Source organism: Syngnathoides biaculeatus, chromosome 7 (genome assembly GCF_019802595.1).
Source record: "Syngnathoides biaculeatus isolate LvHL_M chromosome 7, ASM1980259v1, whole genome shotgun sequence".
In the NCBI taxonomy this organism is placed as follows: Eukaryota; Metazoa; Chordata; class Actinopteri; order Syngnathiformes; family Syngnathidae; genus Syngnathoides; species Syngnathoides biaculeatus.
Genome location: NC_084646.1, coordinates 29,956,338 through 29,974,733, shown reverse-complemented (window position 1 = coordinate 29,974,733; position 18,396 = coordinate 29,956,338). Strand labels below are relative to the sequence as shown.

At 44.0% G+C, this 18,396-nt stretch overlaps 1 pseudogene; it reads left to right on the top strand.

The window, feature by feature from the left end:
- The first annotated feature begins 10,962 nt into the window (after window positions 1–10,962).
- Window positions 10,963–17,058, top strand: LOC133503954 (regulator of G-protein signaling 4-like; annotated as a pseudogene).
- Window positions 17,059–18,396: the final 1,338 nt, after the last annotated feature.

Below are 18,396 nucleotides of genomic sequence, written 5' to 3'. Positions count from 1 at the left end.
CGGCCAGGCAGGAGTCGGTACACGGGAGAACGATCAAAGCAGGCAGGAGTATCAAGGGAGTCAAGCTTACGGGGTCGGTTGGAGAACAGGCGAAGGTCGGTACACACAGGAATATGATCAGAGATACGGGGGTGCTCGAATGGGGCATGAACCTCAACGATTTAGCGGAGGACCAGTCGTCAACGGGCTCAGCTGAGGGAGGAGTCGATGGATGCCGTGACATGAGAATCGGTCACCAGAGTGTCTGTCAAAACCGCGATGTGAGCAGGGCAAGGCGGCGGGTCTGTTCCCACTGTCACGTGAGCTTGCAGTTGCAATACAGCAATGTGGGTGTGGCAGGGTGGCAGAGAGTCAGTTGAAACTGCCACGTGTGTGTGTCCTTCCAACTGTCGCGTGAGCATGAGTCAGAAACGAGTCCGTTGAAACCGCGGCGTAGGCATAATTCATTAACGAGTCCGTCGAAACTGCAACATGGGCGTGTCTCGGCAGCAGATCCGTTGTGACAGCGACATGAGCCTTGCTTTGTAGCGGATATGTTGCGGGGGTGCTCGAATGGGGCATGAAGCTCAACGATCTAGCGGAGGACCAGTCGTCAACGGGCTCGGCTGGGGGAGGAGTCGATGGATGCCCTGACATGAGAATCCAAATCGCTTGCTTGGTAGCGGATCTGTTGCCACTTCCGCGTGAGCAAAAGTCAGTGACGAGTCCGTCGCAGTTGCGATGTCAGCGTAGCTTGGCTGGTTCTCTAATCCTTGCCGGACCTGGACTGTGAGAGCCGACAATTTGGCGCTCTGCCGCTCTATCTCCGCCCACATTTCGTGGCAGAACACCTTGTGATTTGGCGTCCCCTCCTCCCCCCGGGCTGGAAGCTTCACCACCAGCTGCGGGTCTGCTGGTTTCACCGTTGCCGGCAAGGAGTGGGAGTACGAAGACGGTGTCTTATTTGCCGTGCAGTGGGAGGCACAAGAGAGCGCCCGGCCTGGGCGTGTCCTCTGGCTGCAGCGCAGAGGACCTGGATAGATGGCCAAGCGGCTTCCCTCAAATGGATTGGTGTACTTGTACCCACCGGGCGAAGATCTACGGGTGCGGGAAACGCGGGGAGGTGAAGCAAACTGACCGGGACTGAAGATCAGGCGAAGAGACTCATAGTCGAAGTAATCTGAGTCATAGTCAGGCAGCTGGCGGAGGACCAGTCGTCTCTGGGTCCCTTAAGTACCGGGCGTAATCAGCTGAAACAAGGAGCGAGTGTGTGCCGACTAATTGGCTGGCCACGACCAGCCTGGGCAGGATGCCAGGAGCATGACACGAACTGGCAAATGGCAGTGACAAAACTCCAACTTAAATGCTTGGTCTAATTACAGTGCCTAATGCGAGACAGCTGACAGGCATCAGAGGTGTCACCGACCAGAGCAGTGGCCTGGGCACAGCCAGTGACTGCCGCGGGTCGGTCGACGCTGAGACGTGGACATGAGGTGGCCATGGATCTGTCCCTAATTAGATGTGGTCATCGGACGGCTGTGGATCGGTCACTGCCGAGGCGCGGTTGTGAGGTGGCCGTGGACTGATCGCCAACGAGGCATGGTCATGAGGCGGCCGTGGTCCGGTCGCCACCAAGGCGTGTTCGTGAGGCGGTCGTGGACTGGTTGCCGCTGAAGCAGGAGCGGTAGGCGGCCGAGACCAATCGCCGCCAAAACAGGAATGGAAGGTGGCCGTGGGCTGGTCGCCATCGAGAAAGGAACGTGAGGCGGGTGTGGGCCGCTCGCCATCAACACAGGAATGTGAGGACAGCCGTGGGCCAGTTGACGTTGAGACAGGTAGGTGGGGCAGCTGTGGACGGGTCGCCGCTGGAACAGGAGCATGAGGCGGCCGTGGACGGGTCGCCACCAGAACATGAACGTGAGGCGGCCGTGGATGGGTTGCTACTGGAACAGGAACTTGAGGCGGCCGTGGACAGGTCGCCACCGGAACACGAATGTGAGGCGGCCGTGGACGGGTCGCTGCCGGAACACGACTGTGAGGTGGCCGTGGACGGGTCGCCACCGGGACAAAATTTAAGGCGGCCGTGAACGGGTCACCGCCACTGAGATGGGCAGCCATGAACGGGTCACCGCCACCGAGACAGTCGACCATGGACGGGTCATCGCCGGGACAGGAAGGTGAGGCGGCTGAGGAAGGGTCACCGCCGGGGCGTGAACGTGGTAATTGGGCGGCCGAGGATCGTGGGTGTGGCTCGGCAGCAGGTCGGACGCCTATGATGCGTGGGTGTGGCTCGGGAACGGGTCAGTTGCCACCGAGGCATGGGCGGTTTAAGCAGTCCAAGAAGGTAGAGGCACAAAATCACTGGACTAAAGACAGGATACATAAACATGAAACGAGGTCCGATGCCGATGAAACAAAGACACTTGACTTGAAATGAACAAACAAAAGGGCACACACTCGCTGTGACAAGGATAGCTCTACACGAGACTTGCAACTTACATACGGTAGTGGAGAACTCAATTTTTAAAAACCAGACTGTTGAAATAATAGACTGAAGTTGAAATTATAAAATATTCCTCAAATAATTTAGAAAAATCAAAGCATTCAATTAACTTCTATTAGAAACTCACTACTTCTAGATTCATCCAAAAATCATCCATCCATGCATCCATCCATTTTCTTTGCTGCTTATTCTCACAAGTGTTGCAAGGAGTGCTGGAGCCTATCCCAGCTGTCAACGGGCAGGAGGTGGGGTATGCCCTGAATTGGTTGCCAGCCAATCGCTGGGCACATTGTGAAAAACGGCCGCACTCACAATCATACCTAGAGGCAATTTGGAGTCTCCAACAAATGCATTTATTTGGGATGTGGGAGGAAACCGGAGTACAATGAGAAACCCACGCAGGCACGGCGAGAACATGCAAACTCCACACAGGCGGTCCGGGATTGAACCTGGGACCTCAAAACTGTGAGGCCAATGCTTTGGAGCTGACACACCGTGGCGCCCCAAAAATCATTGCTCAATAATAATTTGACAATAGCATGCCATACTGCATTTCCAATCACGCTCTCATTCTGAAAGTCAGCAGTATGTTTCAGACACCTCTGGTGCATCACAGTTCATCACTTTCCGCTTTGTAGCAAAATTGTATAGGACTGTACAACTAAATATATGCTGCACACTTGGTAGGGTTCCACTTGCAAGGAATATTGGAAGGAAAATTGGCTGTGAAGAATGCTCAACAGCAGACCTATATTTTTTCATTTGAAGCATTTGGGCTGGCAAAAGGTATTGAAAATAATACTCTATTTGTATTCTCTGTGCTTTTTATTCAAATAAATGCACGTTGAGAGATTACAGGCTGGCTATACTAGTTTTATTTTACACACCGAATACCCTTCAATGTGATGTGTAGTCAAACTAAGATTACTCATCTTCTGGATTTGGTGATCTAGATCTAACTTAATTGGTTAAAAGTAAAATAGATTACATGTTCCTGGATAGAAAAAAAAACGGATTGAAAAATCTGGATAATTTTGATCCATATTTCACTTTTGAACAACTGGCCCTTGGTTATTCACAATGACCCACATTAAACAAGCAAAGTCCATCCATCCATCCATCCATCCCTCCATCCATCCATCCATTTTCTTAGCCACTTATCCTCAAAGGAGTGCTGGACCCAATGCCAGCTGTCGTCAGGCAGGTGGCTAGGCACACCCTGAACTGGTTGCCATTCAATCGCAGGGAACATTCGAAACGGACAACAGTCGCACTCACAATCACACCTAGGGGCAATTTAGAGTATCCAATTAATGTATGTTTTTGGGGATGTGGGAGGAAACCGGAGTGCCCAGACAAAACACACGCAGGCACGGGGAGAACATGCAAACTCCACACAGGTGGGGCTGGGTTGGAGCCCGGTCCTCAGAACTGTGAGGCCAACGCTTTACAGCTGTGCCACCATGCCACCAAAGCAAGGTCCAAATGAAAACTAAATTATGCCCGATTGTGTTTGTTGGCTGGCCACAGAGATTTCCCCAACTCTTTGAGTTTACCCACTGGTGTCAGATTTCGCTCTTTAGACCCTCTGTGCCGTAAGGTGGTGAAATATGATGAAAGCTCTAAGAGTCATGACTGACAAGGACCTTATGACATTTGCAGCACTGAAAGTGGTAGGGCACACAATGGAATTTTTTTCCATAGGGACTCAAATGCCCGTCAATACTTCTATTTTTTACTCTGCTGTCGTGGATTATGGAAGACAGACAGAACCACAAGGACAATAATTGATTATCTGCAAAAATCTTTCATTTTAATGACTTCTTTTCAGAAACATGTCACAAAAAGGAAGTGAAGTGCTTCAAATTAAGGTACAGTATGTTTTGATGAAATGATACATTTACATTAGTAGCACAGAAAAAGCTATTTGTGCCAAAATGTTAAATTCACAGTGGGCCAAAATTTAATACATACAGGCCAAACATTTATTGAAACATGACTGATTGTGCTTGTGAGCTCTTCTGTGCAGATACTCTAGATAATGTTAAATTGGAAATGAAAACAAGCTTGAGTTTCTCTGTAACAGGAATAAGAAAGTTTTAATATTCTACGCACATGATACATTTTTTTTAAATGGAAAGTTCTTTTTCAAAAGCCAACAACCAAACAATCCACTAAAAAATAATGTTCTTACATGAAAACAATTAATAGTTCCTTTCTTGGAGCAGAAACAGGGTGGAAAGAAAACATTCATTCATACCATGTTTGTTACACATATAATTTTTGTGACACCCAGATTTACTCTGCAGACAAGACCAACTTGTCTGTCCTTGTCTTTGAAAGCTCGTTTTCTGTCTTTCATTTTCCCAATTTGTTGGTGTACATTTTTCCCAGTGAGACTGGTGGCATGGTTGCGAATGATTGCAACAGAAAAGCAGGGGCCACTTTGACTGACACCCCAACACAGTGGCAAAACATTCTACAATTTGTTGTACAGTATTACCAGTGCATGTGCTCCTGGTATACAGTATACCGGTATGAGCGCTCCAATACACATTTACTATGGTCTCGCAGGCCACATGACATACACAGTATATTTTAGAACAAAGGCTAGGAAAAACGAATCCCAACTGTAGTCAATTTAATGATCACACACTACTAATTCAGCCACAGGGTTTGCAGACAGAAATGAGATCTAAATAATGTATGCAAGGGTCAATTGAGTCAGTTCGTTTGTTTTCACCGTAGGACACCAAAGCAACATGATGGGAGACGTGTTTAAAATATAAATGTGTTTTGGGATTTTTCTGATGGCAACCATTCCACTGTGCCAGCTCAACTATAGCCCAATGTAGCTAAAGCAGGACAAAAACAAGATTGAGTAGATGGATTTCAGGTGGCTCGGTGGCGGAGCTGAAAAGTGTTGGCCTCACAGTTCTGAGGTCCTGGGTTCCATCCTGGACACTTCTGCGTGGAGTTTGCATATTCTCCCCCTGCCTGCATGGGTTTTTTCCGGGGACTCCGATTTCTTCCCACATCCCAAAAACATGCAACATTAATTGGACAGCCTAAATTGCCCCTAGGTGTGATTGTGCGTGCAGTTGTTTGTTTCTATGTGCCCTGCGATTGGTTGGCAATCAGTTCAGGGTGTACCTCGCCTCCTGCCCGATGACAGCTGGGATAGACTCCAGCACTCCCCGTGACCTTCATGAGAATAAACCACTAAGATTTCATTTCCACCTACGTGTAAATTTTAATATCCTTTCTTAGTCACTGTGCCAAACCGTGTGAATGATGTAAAGTTCATAAATACCAGTATGTTCGTACAGGTCCTACGTCATACACATATGAAAAAGTAGTATAGGCAACTGTATACGTATTCATTTTTATATTACTTTCGCTAAGTCACTTGCTGAGCACTGTATTTCAAAGTAGTGCATTGATAAACATAGAAAGTCCATTCACTCCCCCACAAAAAAAACACTTTACCATATCATGGGAGGAGAGGGGTGTGTGTGTGTGTGTGGGGGGGGGGGGGGCGACAGAAATTATATAATCATATGTATGTATTCACTTTTTCGACGTTAGGACTTCCAACCCACTTGCCTCCACTGTCATCCAACTATGACCAATGCTTCATAAGGAGCAGGCACATTTATCAAAGCTGTCGAAATCACTAAATCTACTCATTTGTTTTTAATCAGTGTTCCAGTTTGCTTTTGGTGTCCAGAAGAAAATAATTCTGATAATGTCCAAACAACTATAATGCTTGCTCTTGAATGCATTACTCCTTTAAAAAAAAAAAAAAACTTTGACCACCCTGCATGTACATGTGTTTCCAACAAACCATAAACACTGAGGTCACTTGCAAATAGAAATTTGAGATGGTTTCAGACAGTATCTAAGAGGACAAAAATGTTTAAGATGTCCATTTGAGGTCATGTATGGAAAAGTCCCTTATTTTCTTGCTGGTGCTCGGATGCTTTCTAATGTGTATCGTTTTTCTGAGCAACACCTTATGTACCGTATATGTTTAAGTTAACACTGAAAAGATAGTGTAAAGAAAAGTTGTATTTATTGAAATACATTTGGCTGCATCCTTTGTTGTTTACACCAGGGACTCAGAAACTGAACTAGTATTGCAGTATTATAGTTGTTGTTCCATTCTAATTGTATGAATATTTTCCATCCATCCATTCACCCACCCAACAGCATCAAAATAGATTGTGCACACAATTATTGATAAATGAAAGTAGAGTGCAACATGTAGATTATAGAAACACAGTAAAAGTACCATTTATTTTGAACATAAATACTTTGAAAAAAGTAAAAAGAATGGTTCTGTAAAACTACTCTGACAAGTCCTATTTTAAAGTACTACTTTAAAATATTACTTGAGTAACTGTAATAGGAAAGATGTAACTTATTACTGCCCAACTGTGATTTTATGTCACTTACCAGCAGAGTTAGAATTAGAATTAGAATAGGCCCTGTAGCTCAGTGGTCACGTTCCCGTCCAAGAGGAGGTGGTGATGTCGCCGTCGCCTCACGTTGCCGTCCACGAGGAGGTGGGGATGGCGCCTCACGTTGCTGTCCGGGGGGTGTGGACGGGTCCCCACTTGCCTCAAGTTCCGGTCCAGGAGTCCTGGCGGCGACCAGCCCGAGGCCGCTCCATGCTCCTGTCTCGACAGTGACAGGTATACGGCCTCCTGGCACCCCAGTCTCGGTGGCTGGCACCTTCCTCTCCTGCTTCAATGGCGACCAGTCCACGGTCATCTGAGAACCATGCCACGACGACCACCGAGCTTCGGCCACTTCCGGACCTCGCCTCGGCAGCGACTGATCCCTGGCTGCCTTGTGACCGAGCCTCGGCGGCGACCAATCCCTGGTTGCCTTGCTACCACAGCTTGGGAGGCCTTCGTCCGGAGCGCTTGCATGCCTTGTTGTGGTTCCTGCTTCACCGTTGGGTTCCTTACCAAGGTCGTCCACCCGAATCGCCCCATGGGGATCCTGGTGCTTGGCGTCCGCGTCGTCCTCCTGACCCGTCCACCTAGACGCCTCACGTTTGGTGGCCATAGGTTGGGGGGTGCCCGCCTCCGGACCCCCTTCCACCCGCCCCTGGATTTGTTGATTTTTGTCCGTTTCTTTTGTTTAGGCACGCCTGGGAGCCGTGCCTTAGAGGGGGGCACTGTCATGCTCCTGGCATACTGCCCAGGCTGGGCGTGGCCACATCTAATTGGGGACAGATCCATGGCCACCTCATGTCCACGTCTCAGCGTCGACTGACCCGCGGCAGTCACTGGCTGTGGCCAGGCCACTGCTCTGGTAGGTAACACCTCTGATGCCTGTCAGATGTCTCGCATTAGGCACTGTAATTAGACCAAGTATTTAAGTTGGAGTTTTGTCACTGCCATTTGCCAGTTCGTGTCATGCTCCTGGCATCCTGCCCAGGCTGGGCGTGGTCAGCCAATTAGTCAGCACACACCTGCACCTTGTTTTGGCTGATTACGCCCGGTACTTAAGGGACCCAGTGACGACTGGTCCTCTGCCAGATCGTTGAGGTTCATGCCCCCTTCGAGCACCCCCTTCCTACCTTCGTTCCAATGGGTCGTGACACCCTCTCCCCATGTCCTTGCTACTCTGTGTACCGAACCCTGCCTCGTTAACGAACCTGGCTTCACGCCTGCTGATTTTGGTACTGCTGCTTCTTTGGACTGCCTGCCTGTGTTTCAACCTTGAACTAAAAAAAAAAATGCTTCCCGAACTGTACCTGGTCTTGTGAGTCGTGCATTTTGCGTTCAGTCTCATGTTCTGGTCATGACACCACCAGGTGGTAATCAGTTGACAGCTCCGCCCCTCTCTTCACCCGAGTGTCCAAGACATGCGGTCGTAAGTCCGATGACACAACCACAAAGTCAATCATCGAACTGCGACCTAGGGTGTCCTGGTGCCAGTCGGACATGTAGACACCCTTATGCCTGAACATGGTGTTCGTTATAGACAATCCGTGATGAGCACAGAAGTCCAGTAACAGAACACCACTTGGGTTCTGATCAGGGGGGCTGCTCTTCCCAATCACGCCCTTACAGGTCTCACTGTCATTGCCCATGTGGCCATTGAAGTCCCCAGCAGAATGATGGAGTCCCAAGAGGGGGCGCTCTCCAGCAAGTCCTCTCAGGACTCCAAAAAATAGTGGGTACTCTGAACTACTGTTTGGTGCATTCGCACAAACAACAGTCAGGACCCGTCCCCCTACCTGAAGGCGGAGGGAGGCTACCTTCTCATCCACCAGTGTAAACCCCAATGTGGAGGCCCTAAGCCGGGGGGCAATTAGTATACCCAAAATTGCTCGGTGTCTCTTACCGTGGGCAACTCCAGAGTGAAACAGAATCTAACCCCGCTCAAGGGGAGTTGTGCCAGACTCCAAGTGGTGCGTAGAGGCGAATCTGACTTTATCTAGTCGGAAATTCCTGACCTCATGCACCAACTCGGGAAGCTTCCTTGCTAAAGAGGTGATATTCCATTTCCCTAGAGCTAATTTCTGTTGGATCACAAAGGTCCCCACCTTTGGCCACTGCCCAGCTCACATCATACCCGACCCCTATGGCTCCTCTCACAGGTGGTGAGCCCGTGGGAAGGGGTACCAATGTTCCCCTTCCGGGCTCAGGTTTCAAATTAAAATTTCCGTGTTGGAATTCTTTAGCTTTTTTCCAACTGCTCAAATTTTGGAACACGGATACATAATAAGGTAGCAGGGTGTCACAGCTGTAGATTCTTGGCCACACAGTTCTGCAGACCAGGGTTCAGATCCACCCCAATGTGGAGTTCCCCCCCCCCCCCCCACATGTAGTTTGCATTTTCTCCCTTTCCCTGTGTGGGTTTTCTCTGGGCACTCCGGTTTCCACCCCCATCCCAAACCATTCATTGGGGACTCTAAATGCATGGACCCGTGAGAATGATTGACAGCTCCCTTTTGACCAATCAGTGGGCGTAATTTTCTGAACTCCACCCATGCTGTCCAGAGCCGCTGCCCTTTAGCCACAAACAATGAGAGTGCATGGTTACCTAAAGCCTCTGAATTGCGTGTGTATAGTCCTGCTTCTATCCGATTCGGAAATATGGAGCTTCGATGTGGCTGGGGAACGTGTAATGGAGACCAGCGCTATCCAGAGAGATTACTGGGAGGATATCTAGTGCACATTCCCACCCCAAAGTGTAATGTAGATGAATGCAAATGGTGGATTGAGGCTCGTGGCCGACCTCACGACCATCTGAATGTATCGAAGATAGATCAGCACAAAACCGTTTGTTCCAAGGTAAGTTATTCAATTAGTTGGTGTAACACCTATAGAGGAAGGAGGACGCTTTACCTGAGCCAAGCGAAACTCAAAGCTTCCAGCTGCATCTCAGCTCTGCTCTCAAGGGTTCTTATCCATGATTAAACACATCACGTGACTACAAATATTTTGGGCCTACATTTACGTGTACAGTACGTAGGTTCAGACCGATAGATGACACGCATACTGCCATAATTTATGTAAATTATTCATTCACTATGAACGTAGATATCATTTCAAATCAACTTGTTTATGTAGAGTAAAAATGAAAACTTACCCTGCTTTGCATGAGCAATAAGCATCAGAAATCTCATCGCAATCGATGTCCAACATTAGTTTATGAGGTGGTTGTTTCTTTCGCATGGATGTACAGCCAATACATTGCAGAAACTTTAACTAGCTTTCCCGTTTGGGAAACCTTGACATTATGAATATATCCGTGTTGAAAGTAATTCAGGCCTTTCTGTACATTCTTTGTCGATATTTCTGATACCATGATCAGAAAGGAAACAGAAATACTATGGATAATTCGCTCTAATGAATCGCTCATAACATGCTTTGGCCGCACTGTGTCCGCCATTTTGATCGGTAGCTTAGGGTGCTTAACAACAGTATCTAAGTAGGTGTGGCTTTGGCGCCCTGCACGGATCTTTGGATTGGGCCAGGCTGTGATTGTGAGTCCGACTGTTGTCTGTCTCCATGTTGCCTATAATTTGCTGGCAACCAGTTCAGCATTCAGGGTGTTCAGGGAATCCTGCCCGTTGACAGCTGGGATAGGCTCCACAGCCCTCTCGTGACCCTTTTGAGGATAAGTGGCAAAGAAAATGGATGTATAGAGTAAAAGTTTAAAAAAGGATGTCTGTTGGGATACATCTCTGACTATCAATTCTAGTCTTACATAATAGCTGACTTGTTAGAATTAACGATACTGATTAGCAACTAAAACAACTATGTAAGTTTCTCCTCCATTGCTCTCCCCCTGAGTCTGGTGTGATTTTTGCAAATGTGTCAGTGTGCACTCGTAGGGGTGGAGACAACTGCTGCCTGCTATGTTTAACTGAAGGCAAGATGGTTCTAGCCACCTCATTGTTGTTATACTGTTATGAAAAAGGAAAACAGTGAACACTTGGAATCTGTGACAAGATGTGTAAAGGACTTGCAACACTTCCACCAACATGCCTGAAAAGGTAAGCTGATCTAGCTGATTTCACATTACAGCTAAAATTCCAGATTTTATTGATTTATTGTCTCATAATTTTGCATGAACATTATTTTGGGAATTTTGAGCAGCTAAAAAGACAGTAATGGGGAAGAGGCATTTTCTTTATCAATTTACATCATGTTCTAAGAAGATATCCATTAAAAAAAAATAAACTTCACTCCTGTTCTTCTCTACAGTGCCAAAGACATCAAGCACAAAATAAACATCTTGCTCCAGAGGCAAGAGTAACAGGAAGTGAACCTGAAGCAGACAGAGGAAAAGAATGAAGAAACTGCAGAAAGGTCAGAACAACATTTATTCATTCAGCTTTTGATTTGAGTTAAAAGAAATTGAAGGTACACAATGAAGTCACTAATATTGCTGCATGTAGTCGTACCCTGCAGAGAAAAATGTTCAAAATAAATGAAACTTCCGCAAATGGACTTGTTAGTATATGAGCAGCTAAGATTAAAATTCAACAAGTGAAATGCCAAGAGTGACTCGATCAATGCTTCAGTGACAAATTGCTGTTAAATCCTGAGTCAGCAGAAACCTACATGGCAAACATCTGTCTCTGGATTGGACTTTAGTGTCATGTCTTGTGATGAAGAACTTGATATATATATATATATATATATATATATATATATATCCATCCATTTTCTTAGCCGCTTCTCCTCACGAGGGTTGCGGGGAGTACTGGAGCCTATCCCAGCTGTCAACCGGCAAGAGGCAGGGTACAATCTGAATTGGTTGCCAGCCAATAGCAGTGCACATAGAGAAAAACAACCACACTCACAATCACACCTGAGTGTAATCTAGAGTGTCGAATTAAAGCTGCATGATTTGGGGATGAGGGAGGAAACTGGACTGCCTGGCAAAAACCCACACAGGCACAGGGAAAACATACAAACTCTACACAGGCGGGTGGATTTGAATTTGAAAGATTTAATTAATTTATTTTATTTAATTATTGATAATTTAATTATTTAATATGTATTTATTTAATTTAATTTGAAAGATTTGAACCCAGGTGCTCAGAACTGTGAGACCAACACTCTCATCCGTTGCCCCACTGTGCTGCCCGTATTGCACAAATGTGCAGAAACGCACAAATTTAAGGCAAAGATTTTTTAGTCACCATACTTTCAATCATAATAGTAACATTTTTATAATTTGGGTTGGTTCTTGTAATGATTAAAATTTTCGAAAGAACATACTTCGTACTGGTTCTCATATTTTTTAACTTACTTGCTACCCCCAAGCTTCTTCTTCTTCTTTTCCTTTCAGATTGTTTCGTTATGGGTCGCCACAGCGTGTCATCTTTTTCCATTTAAGCCTATCTCGTGCAACATCCATCAACCTTTTCTTTGGTCTTCCTCTCACTCTTTTGCCTGGCAGCTCCATCCTCAGCACCCTTCTATCAAAATACTCACTATCTCGCCTCTGGACATGTCCAAAACATTGAGGTCTGCTCTCTTGAACCTTGTCTCCAGAACATCCAACTTTTTATGCTGAGGGTACCTCTCAATCCAGTTGTTCCTTTTTAGTTACAAGCATTCAGAAATTCTAAAAGAACAATTATTGATTGCTGATTCAGTGCAGGAATTTTGTTAGCTGAACTCGTTTTAGAAGCAAAAAAAAAACATGTCAGCAAACTAGGGAAGATGTTTGGTTCTGGACAGTAAGAAGTGCATTATTTTCAGAACAGACAAAATGTTTTTAATAGTCATAATAATAATAACAAAAATGTTGTTTTTACAATGTACTATTTGAAAAGTCTTTACTTTAATAAAAATAAAAACCCAACTGTCTTAGGGTGCCAACTGGTGCAGATGTGGAGAAATGGAAGGAATCATTCAGCTTTGTGATAAACAGTGAAAGCGAGTGTGAAAAAACCCCCACATGAATTGTACATTTCTTTTAAAAAGATGTACATAACATAGCAACTGTTTTACTGATAGCTACTTGTAGACCTTATCTAATTATTAGATATTACTGTTTTAAATACCATCATTTTTGTTGGATATAATGGTCTGGATTTAAATCAAAATTTTGGAAGACTTAGCCCGAAAACTCAAACATCGGAAAGGGACCAGTCCATACAGTACATTCTCAAGCTCCGCTTTTCTGCTACGTGTCACAGTGCACTACCAGATGGTCCCTCAGGGCTTTGTCACCAGTGCCAAACAGCTATCATATGCGTGTGTGTGTGTGCATGTCTGTGGAGGAGCAATGGCCTCAGGGTAACTAGTTAGCATCTGACCTGCTCCTCCCATGACCTCATTCACTGAAACTGAATGTCATGACAATTTTTCCAAGTCTTTCTGACTGGACATAAAATGTGTACACACCCCTGTGCAACTGCAACATTTTTGTCATATAAAAAAGACCAGGATTAATATTCTCACAAATTTTTCCATCACTTATGTAACCTGTAACTTTACAATCACTGAAAAAAAGCATATATTTTCTACAGGTAAATTAAAAATTAATAAATGAGATAAAGTAGTTTCAGTAATGTATACATCCTCTTATAACCGGAGAAGTGGCTGTGTTGAGAACTACCCAATCTCAATCATGTTTATGATAAATGGTTTTAGCACACATGCCACCATTTCAAGTGCCTCAGATGAACCCAGGATTTTTTCTTGACATTCGTTTGCTTTCTTGTCAAAGCCTGAAGGTTTTCACTGATTCGTTTTTGAAACTGTTCACAATTCTTTCCAACTTGAATCTCTCTTCAACTTAAGGTCCTGACTGTCCTGACTGACACTGAGTTTCAAGGGTGGTTTGCAAAACGTAGCCAGGCTTGGATGTTTTTCTATGGACAAATAAGGTTTCTGTCTTGTCACAGTACTCCATTTGTTGGACGTACTGTATGAAGACGGGAGATTGTTGTCAAATACACTAACCAAACAGTCCTTGCCTGAAATTGCTGCAGCTCCTTCACTATTGCTGTTGGGCTTTTGGCAGCCTTCCTGAAAAGTTTTCTTTTCATGTTTTCCATACTAGAACAGATGAACTTCTTTAGGGGGTCGGTGTTAATAAGAGCCACAAGTGGATGAAGACATTTTATATGCATGCTATTTGATGGTCACACTTGGCATCAACATTATCTGAATTAACATAATTGGTTTGTGACATATGATACTTGATCTGTCTTTATTCCGTCAGGCTATTTTATTTGGTAAATTATTACCTGAGTCACAAACTGTAGCAATTGAGGTTCTCTAGAAAGCGTCAACATACAAAATAGTGTTATGTTAATGTAGGTTTTTATACCTATGTTAGATATGCATATACATATACAATAAAACCGCTGAACAGATGGTTGGCACCATGCTACCCACTATTGAGGACTTGCACGCAACGCGAACCAGGTCTAGATCAGACAGGATCCTTTCGGATCCTCCACATCCTGGCCCTGCTGTTCCAGCTCCTTCCGCCGGGAACGCGGTACAGATCAATGAAAGTCAAAAGTAGCAGGCATTTGAGCAGTTTTTTTCCCTCTGGCAACTAAGTCATTAAATTCTTGATGAGCAAATTTACTATTTTCTCCCTTGTCCTATTGTTGGGACACACCTTAGCATACTGCTGGTCCAATAAATATTAGTATTAGTAATATATAGATATATTTTTTAAATATTTTTTTAGACCGCACGATTCATCACTTTAAACTTTAACAATTTAAACCCCTTTGCACAATTGACATTGCACTGGTCTTTAACGGGAACCGTGAATGGGTAAAGGCACTCTGTACAAGCTTAACACAATGTGGGACATTGACACACTTAGCTCTTCCCTGTCCTAAATGAAGAAGGTTTTACGTCTTATAAGGAATAGCACCTATAGACTGAAATGTCTCTTGTTCTTTGTTCTTGTTGCTATGTTGTTTCTTTGTTCTTTGTTCTGAATGAATGTAGTACCAGGGCAGGGAAAAAAAATCCCTGTGTGTTTTTACAAACTTGGCCTATAAAGCTGATTCTGATATGGATTTGCAACATCTTTTGACTATTTAAAGAGCATTATGTATTTCATCTATTTTTTAGTGGGTCGAAATGTGTTTACGAGCTTCCTGAGGTCAGACTTCAGCCAAGAGAGCATGCAATTCTGGGTTGCATGTGAGGACTTCAAGAACACTTCAACTTGCAAGTTGGAGAAGAAAGCAAAGTTCATCTTCCAGCAATATGTGGCAGTAGACTCTCCAAATGAGGTAGGTAATGATTAAAAAGATCTTCATTAACTCCAACTTTTATCTTAATTTACTGTATGTATTCACTCAAAAAAATAACATGATAGCTTTCAATGGTGTTGTTAGCTTTATGGTACAAATATATCTTCATCCATCCATCCATTTTGTTTGCCGTTTATCCTCACCAGGGTTGCGGGGAGTGCTGGAGCCTATCCCAGCTGTCAATGGGCAGGAGGCGATGTACACCCTAAACTGGTTGCTAGCCAATCACAGGGCACATTGAGACAAACAACCACAATCACAACCACACCTAGGGGCAATTTAGAGTGTTCAATTAATATTGCATGTTTTTGGCATGTGGGAGGAAACCGGAGTGCCCGGAGAAAACACACGCAGACACGGGGAGAACATGCAAACTCCACACAGGCGGGTCCGGGATTGAACCCGGGACCTCAGAACTGTGAGGCCAACAGTTTACCAGCTGATTCACCGTACCGCCAATATATCTTCAGTCTTTGCCCATTATTCCAATACCATAATTCCTCATGATTTTACAGTTGCCTATTGCAGATTCAATGCATGGTGGATTTTTCTCATTTTTTAATAGGTCAGTCCATTGCACACTTGCACATCGCTGATACATCTGGCTTCATCTCCGATATGATTTTAATGTGGTATTAATGACGTACATAAGATCAAATCTTAATCTTTGCTGGGGGGGAATCTCAACTCAGACATTTGGTTAGTCTACAAAATGCTTGAGGGTACGAAAAACACCACCAGCATTTAAGCAGAAACCACAGTAAGAGTTTTATGATAATAAAAAAAAGTCACAAATACCAACCTAGGCCTGATGAATATCTGATGCAGACGTCATAAAAATATAGATATGAAGGAATGCAAATAAAAGACAATTTTTACTTTGATTACTACTGTACTGGAGTTACAAACATGATTGCAATGAATTCTGGCTTCCCAGAATGCTTTTTTGTGGTTACATTGGGGGAACTGTTAGTGTGAACGCTGCCAATACCTCAGGGAGGAAATCGTTTGTTGATACCATGTCAGCAAGGCCTGTCGTCTACATCCCCAAGCAGATCTCACTCACTAAAACTAGGCATGTACTCCTTTAGAATGTGTGGATGGTCAACCCAAGGACAAATAAAATACCTGCACCTCTAAAGTAGCACATATTTGCAATGAATTGTATCTATGAAACAATCAATACAATAAATAATGATTCTTCATTTTTTGTAAGGGTTTTCTGGAATGTATCCACCGCAGCGAATGAGGGTTAACTACTCATATTATTATGACTACATTTTACTTTTTTCATTTGTATATTGCATTATTTTACACTAAGAATTATTGATAATCCTTCTAAATACTTTCATTTTCTTACCATATCTTGTCTTGTCTATCCAAGGTTAATCTAGATGCTGTGACCAGAGAGGAAACAAGACAGAAAGTTATGAGTGCCTCTCATTCTTGTTTTGACGAGGCTCAGAGGAGGACCTACATTTTGAATTGTTCCATGAGTTGTCTGAGGCCCACGCTTCTGTTGTGTGGAAGAAACATAAAAGTGGTTGCAGCATCACTGAGAACAGGGAGGAATAAACTCCTCTTGCCGAGATAGGAAGAAAAATTGGAAGAATATTTCAACAGTTGTCATACAAGATAACTATTGTTAAAAGCAGGATTTACATGGAGGATGAACAAAGTTTCAGTCAAGACAATCCATATTGAAATTAGAAGTGGAAATACATCCAGAAATGCATGCCTCATGTCAAATTTTTCATTGATGACTACCTTTACAAATAATACATACTTATAATTGAACATGAACAAGAAATGTTTTTACTTTGTTTGGAAAAATTCTAATGCTTTCCTTTTGTTGTTTTGTTTAAAAAAAGTTTACTGCTGGCACATTTTTAGTAATGCATTGCAATACTGTTATACATTACTCACTGTCACTTACACAAAATCTTGCTTTGTGTATGTGCATGCGTGTGTATTTTTGTGTTTTTAGAATTACAATAAACAGAAGACATGGATGATGATTGGTGTGTTTTAGTTCTCTTTTTTAATTTCGTTAATTTTCCTTTGTAGACTATTTCTAATTTTTGAGTGGTGAGGAGCTTTTTTTTCGAGGCTTCGGGGCGTTCTTCAATGCACCTCGGATTTTCATATGTGACGACGAGACTGCCAATACTTAATCGATTGCTAAATACAGCGTTTAACTTCAGGTGTGAATATTTGTATATCTTTAAGCACCTTTTGTACTGTTTACTGTGCTACTTCAACTTCATAATGCTTTTTTTGGATTGTACAAGGGGTGGCAGGGTTGGGGGGATAGCGTTGAGGGGGGGTTCGGTGGCCTCACTGTGCCATATTCCATAAACCGTCGAGCCTGTGCTAAATCGACCACAAAATATATAATTTATTCACTTACATGGGAATATTTGTGTATCTTTGAGAACATTTTTAACTGTTTCTTGTGTCCGTTCTATGTAACCACTTAATGGATTGTGGATTGGCTTTGGGATGGCCACGTAAGCGAGTTTGATAACGAGTTGTTACCATATTTCAATATTTTCTGATACCCTCTCACCATTATGTGAAAGCAGCACACTAACTAGCACAAGCCTGGATGTAAATGGACTGTCAGGAAATGAAACCACTATACTGATGTCTCAAAATTGTGAGCAGAAGTGTGCTAACAAGAGCCACTTACAAGACCTTTTAAGTATTTGAGCTACAGTGCCCTGTGAAAGTATTCGGGACCCTTGAACTTTTCAACCTTTCACCACATTTCAGGCTTCAAACAGAACGATATAAAATTCAATTTTTTTTTTTTGTCAAGAATCAACACCAAGAGGGACACAATCGTGAAGTGGAATGAAATTTATTGGATTTTTCAAAACTTTTTTAATAAATCAAAACCTGAAAAGTGGGGTGTGCAATGTTATACAACCCTCTTGCATTAATACTTTGGAGCGCCACCTTTTGCTGCAATTACAGCTGCAAGCACTTGGGGTATGTCTGCATCAGTTTTGCACATTGAGAGACTGAAATTCATGCTCATTTTTCCTTGCAAAACAGCTCGAGCTCAGTGAGGTTGGATGGAGAGCGTTTATGAACAGCAGTCTTCAGCTCTGCCCACAGATTCTTCATCGGATTC